Source organism: Myotis davidii, unplaced genomic scaffold, assembly GCF_000327345.1.
Source record: "Myotis davidii unplaced genomic scaffold, ASM32734v1 scaffold376, whole genome shotgun sequence".
NCBI lineage: Eukaryota > Metazoa > Chordata > Mammalia > Chiroptera > Vespertilionidae > Myotis > Myotis davidii.
This window is the reverse complement of record NW_006288121.1, coordinates 2,709,273-2,715,592: the sequence shown is the minus strand read 5'-3', so window position 1 is coordinate 2,715,592 and position 6,320 is coordinate 2,709,273. Positions and strand designations below refer to the sequence as shown.

At 37.5% G+C, this 6,320-nt stretch overlaps 1 protein-coding gene across 2 annotated transcripts in view; it reads left to right on the top strand.

Annotated features, from left to right (window-relative positions):
- Positions 1 to 6,320, top strand: part of NEBL (nebulette) — a 370,552-nt gene that overhangs the window by 234,574 nt on the left and 129,658 nt on the right. The window lies entirely within an intron of this gene.

Sequence of the window (6,320 nt, the reverse complement as noted above, 5' to 3'; positions counted from 1 at the left end):
TGGGGGATGTCTGACTGCTGGTTTAGGCCCTATTCCACAGGCTAAACCAACAGTCAAACCTCCCTCTTGCAATCTGGGACCACTGATTCCTAAACACTCACCTGCCTGCCTGCCTGATCGCCCTTAACTGCCTCTGCCTGCTGGCCTGGTTGCCCCCAACTGCCCTTCCCTGCCTGACAATTTGGTTCTGATTGGTTGGTTTCTATTCCAGTCCATGTCATAAGCTCCACCTCCTAGGCAGCCATTTGTTCCTCACAGTTTATCCAGATTTGGGGTGGCCATCTTGTGACCACATGGGGACAGCCATCTGGTGACCACATGGGCACAGCCATCTTGTGACCACATGGGGGTGGCCATCTTGTGTGAGGGCATGATGGCCAATTTGCATATCACCTCTTTATTATATAGGATAGTCTTGTACATATATCATCTCATATATATATATATTTTTTTTTTCCAGTACTTTTGGGGGTTGATATTTTATGAGGAACTAAGGGGTTAGAGAGTAAATACATATGTAGTTTTGCTAGATATTGCCATTGGGATTGAACAATTTTCTCTCCTGAAACCACAAAGAGGCCAATTTCTGCAGTCTCACCAACAAAGTATGTTGTAAGCTTGTGGAGTTTTTGCTAATTTGAAAGGAAAAAATGGGATGTCATGTTTTTTTCAATTTGTATTTCTCTTATCATTAGTGAAGTTGAGCATCTTACTTATGCTGAGGACCATTTGAATTTCTTTTTCTTTAACTCTATGTCCAGTTTGGTTTGTTGACTTTTGCTTCTGAGTTTTTAGAAGTTTCTTACATATTGGAGCTATTATTCCTTCATAGTCTGTTGTAGTTCCTCCTCTACTATATTTTGTTCACAGTATAAGTGTAAATTTATATGTGTAAATTCCAAGTTATTTTTAATTTTTATTTTTATGCAGTTAAATTTATTATTATGTAGTCATTCTTTCCCCCCATTGGTTCCAGATTTTAAGTTAAGAATGGTTTCCCACTTCCAGGTTATAAAGTAATGCCCCTATATTTTCATCTGTGGTTTCATATTTTACATTTAGATCTCGTCTGAAATTTATCTTGGTTCCTATTTTATTTGTTTCCCATGTTGTTCTAACATTACTAGTGTGTCTTCCTTTTCTTCATTGACTAGAATGCCCTTACATATGCGTTTGGGTCAGTCTCTGAACTGTTTATCACATTCTGTTGACTAACACTACAGTAAAACACAGTTCTAATCATAGATTTTTATAATGTGTATTAAAAATCTTTTTTTTTAAGCAAAAGTCATGGTGACATGATTTCTATATTTTATATAAACATAAAGTTTGAAATGGAAGCATTTTTAGAGAAACCCCTTGAATGGGCTATATTTATTAGTCCTTACAGCAGTTATACAGACTTATCCAAGATCAACCAGATAGTCATCAGTCAACTGGAACCCATATTCTCAGCTAATATATTGCATGATTTTCTCAGAAGTATAGGTGACTAGTCTAGCAAGGACTTAGACTCAGGTTGGATGCCTTCTCTTGCTACAAAGGATGTTCTTAGTTTTGAATATATAAAATAATACAGGATTTAGTTTATTTTAGTTATAATACATGCATTTTAGAAAAATTAGAAAAGAACCCTGCTACTGACCCCCAGATATATGTTAACATTTTTGTCAATTCTTCCCAGAATTTTTAAATGCATAATCTTTTGCTTTTTTTTATGACCATGTTAAGTGGGAAAATTTTTGAGAAAATGACAATAATATTAAGCTTTGAAGTGCACTGATCAAAGTGCTCTAAGTATTTACCTTATTTAGTTGTCACAAAACCCACCTAGGGATGCAGTTTTTATCATTTCAGTATAAATGTTGAGGAATAAGCAGATCTGAGAAGTTAAATGACTTGATCAGCCCCAGGGAGCTTGGAACTTGGATTTTGACTTGTGTGTTTACTCCAGTATTCATCATTTAATCAGTATGCTCACTGTGTCCTGTGTCCATCATTTGGAACCTATTATTTTATTAATACTTCAACAGAAATGTTCATCCTTGTTTCCACAATGATCATATTAAGTTTTATTTATAATGTCATCTTTTAACACAGTTAAATTGCTTTGCACAAGATTAGAAGAAGAGAGAGTTAAGATTTTTTTTCCTTTTTTCTTCATATATTGTTGACAAGATCTTGGCATCCGCACAAAGAAGTATCTTTTAGAATAATTATGGAGAAGGCCAGTCAGTGTGAGACAGAAAAACATATTAATTTTATAGATATCATAGCTTCTCAAGCATTTTACATGTTGTTCAGAAACTTTATTTTGCTATGTTGACTGGACATCCTTCCTGCAAGTTTGTTCATAATAACATTTGCATAACTAACTTGGTTTTTTCCAGCCTTTTCCAGATCCAAATTGTCCCAAATTTCGAGTTAGAGGTGACAAACATGATGGTGAGGTGTGGCTGAAGTGTGAATTGTCTGGAGCTTTATGTGCTCTCAGAAGTAAAACAAACAGACATTTCCTGACTTGCTTCAAATTGCAGCCTAGCTCACTCAGCAGTGTGCAACCCACCATGCACTTCAGCTATGACATCAAGAGAAATAGCAGTAAGAAAGACAGAAACTTCATTGCCATTATGGATTTGTTCCCTCAGAGAAATGGTGCAGAGGGCATTGTGGAGCGATAAATGAATTAAAAATATTAGGCCCGTGTGAATTTACAGTATTAGTGAATTTTTGCAAGGTCATTGTTTTTGCTGGCAGCATTTTAAGTGCCGTTTCTTGTGTGTCTGTGTCCTGAGGAGAACAAAATGGAGACTTTGAATTCATGAGCTGATTTTTAACTCAGCTCTTTTCTAGGTGCCCATGGATTAATAGGCTAACCCAGGGTAATTCCTGTCATCAAGAGGTTTATAATTTAGTGCACTGAACTTGTCCTTTTACCATGCAGTCTCTATCAGCAAATAAAAGTCTGAGCTCATTTCAAAGTATATTTTATACTTACTTATAAATCACATACACGTGTTACTATAGATCCATAAATTAGTAAAGTTTTCTTTCTTAAATTATAAGAGTAAACAAATTGTTGATAGACTCTGTAATGGTTTTTCCTGCATGTGCAGTGCAGGGTGCATGTCTAATGTGTCAAATATCACTGGGCCATCACTAGAGGGTCGAGTAGAAAACAGTCTGTTGCCTTGAACAGCTTCAGCTGGGGACACATTTTATCCCTGAAAAAGGGTAGAAATGTTTAATCAAGGGACCATTTGAAAGTTAAATTGTTTTCTTCAGTGCTGCTTAAGAAAAATTTAATATTAGGAATCTAGATATGTCTACATTTAAAATTTTTAAGTGGGCACATTTAAATCTATTTTTTATTGCATTTTTTATTTATATTTTAAATCTATGTTTTAAATTGATAGTTTGCTTCTATTTCCACCTTCTCCCATTTTGTAGTTGTTCTGTTATATATTTCAGGTTTGTGTAGACTAAAAAGCTGGGAACTCTATAGGAAACAATTCCTATCTATAATTCTAGAATTCTGATATTTTTCAAACTACTTATCAGGCACCTAGTCAAACTAGATGACTGATTAATTACCTTGATTCACTATGTTTCACGTCTCACCTAGGAAATAAAAGGCTAGCTCTTTCTGAAGTGGGAGATGACTTGGTTAATAAGGTTTTATCATAAAAAGACAATCTTTTATTTCTTACCATGCTGTAAACTAAGTGATAAGGTTACGATAACATTTGAAATGAGTTTTAACAATTATATTTTTAATAGAATGTTCATTTACTATCTGGATGTAAATATGTTCTGTTAACTTACAAATCTGATGTAAAACATCAATGTTAACATTTTCAAAGCCTGGTGCCTTGTGTGTGTGTATTTGTAAAAAGTATTTTTCAGTAAAATATTACTTTAATGATAGGTTTATTTGTTTATTTTTATTAGATTCCTACTCTGTGCTATAAAGAACTTTTATTAATCCTATATAATAGAAGAGAAACATGAAAATTGACCATCCCTCCACTATGCTCAAGCCATGCCCACCAGCCAATCAGGAGCAAGTGTACAAATTAACCCAACTAAGATGGTGGCAGCCACAGAGCTAGAGCAAGCAGGAGGCTTGGGTTACCCCCAGTGATGGAGGAAGCCAAGCTTCCCGCTTGCCCTGGGCTGCGCTCAAGGCTACAAAGTTTCAATTATAGAAGATAAATAAGTCCCAGATACCTGCTTCCAGCCGGCCATGGCCTTTGCTCAAGGAGGCGCTGGGAGCGGGCAACCCAGGCTTCCAGCCGGACCTGGGCTCCACTCAAGGCTACAAAGTTACAATTATAGAAGATAGATAAATCCCAGAAAAAAAAAAGAGAGGTTGGGAGCTTGGGTTGCTGGGAGGTGTGGCAAGCCTGAAAATGGCCATCAGCCCCTAACTCAGGCTCGCAGGCACCCCAGTGGGACTCCCCCACCCTGAAAGGGCTATGGGCAGTCTGAAAATGGCCCTCAGCCCCTCACCCAGGCTGGCCACACCCCCATGGGGTGAGGGTTCCCGCTGGGGGGCTTGGCCAGCCTGAAAATGGCCTTCAGCCCCTCACCCAGGCTGGCCAGGCACCTCAGTGGGACCCCCACCCTGATCCGGACACCCTTCATAAGGATGTCCTACTACAGCTTAGGCCTGCTCCCTGCTGGCAAGTGGACATCCCCTGAATGCTCCTGGGCTGCCAGAGGGATGTCTGACTGCCAGCTTAGGCCCGATCCCCCGGGGAGTGGGCCTAAGCCAGCAGGTGGACATTCCTCTGAGGGGTCCCATACTACAAGAGGGCACAGGCCTGGCTGAGGGCCCCCCCCCCCACAAGTGCACAAACTTTTGTGCACCGGGCCTCTAGTAAAATATATAAAAATAAATATTGATAGCTAGTGTTAATATATTAAATTTGTTATTAAAGTTGTCTTGATAATTTAATCTCTCCCTTTCTGCTATTTTTATTTTCTCATACATTTCTTTTAATTTTGGAACATCTCTCTGCATGTGTAGTTACCTCTAGCTCAAAGTCTGATTAGATTATCATTAAACACAAAACCCACAAGAGGATTTTGTGTTTAATGATATTAGTAAATCTGGAAAGTAGAAGTGAAATGAATTTTTAAAACAAATACGTAAACTACCAAAATTGACACTAGAGGAATTACAAAAGCAGAGCTATGCAATAACTAAGGAAAACATGGAAAAATATTATGAAATAATTAGCTTTATGCAAGTCTCCTGCCTCTGATATAGTCTTAGGACTGCTTGATTACAAGAAATAGCTAAAGAAAACAGGGAGTTATAGGAAGAACGTACAAAAAGCTCATAGAAACAGTTACAACAAGTAAGACTGGACTTAATGGAAACTGGGAACTTATTAGAAAGCAAATCTCTTTTACCATGTGCTTTAGAGTATGTGCAGTTCTTTGTCTCTGCTCTTCTCTGAATACAGTATTTCTTATCTTTCTTATAAGTGTATAGTTGAAAAGTAACTGCCCACCTTATTCTAACTGGGCTTATAGCTTTAGCACTTACTATCATCTGATTCTCTACAGCTAAATATCTATTGGTTCAAACTCATGAAACACGTTCTTATTAGTCCCTGAATATCCAGTGCACTTCTTTCTTCTCCCCAAGTGCAGTGTCTGCTCTGGGTTTAATGAGCTGTAGTTTGGATAGGTCATGTGACTCATAGGCTGCTCATAGGAGCCTTGGACTTAAGCATGGTCCACACAGGTAAGTTTATTGACATGTCAGCTATAGCTTCATTAATGAGTCTGTCCTATTTTCAGGGAAGAACCATTTCAAAGGTACATAAATTGGCATAGAGCACAAAAAAGGTAATAGTCTCAAAAGAAAACTTAGTTCATGAACATAAAAGGCTGAGTTATGAACATATTATGAATTATTACCTACATATTATTATATAAACAAACACTATAAAATCATTCTAAGAATAGTCTATCAAAAGCAAGTAGTATTTAACAGAAGAATGCAAGAATGGTTTAATATTCAGAAACCTAGTAACATAATGTAATAAAATAAATATGCTATTGACATGGGTAAATAAGTCAAAAAAGCCATCTAAGGCTGAAAATGCATTTGTTAAAATTTAAAAATTCTCAATACCATTTTTTAAACACTTGGTTTTTATGCTTTTGTTATTGTCAGTAAACTGTGAACATTTATTATCTTTACTAGAGGCCTGGAGCACGAAATTTGTTCGGGGGGGGGGGGGGGGGGGGTGTCCCTCAGCCTGGCCTGCACCCTCTCTAATCTGGGACCCCCTCGGGGATGT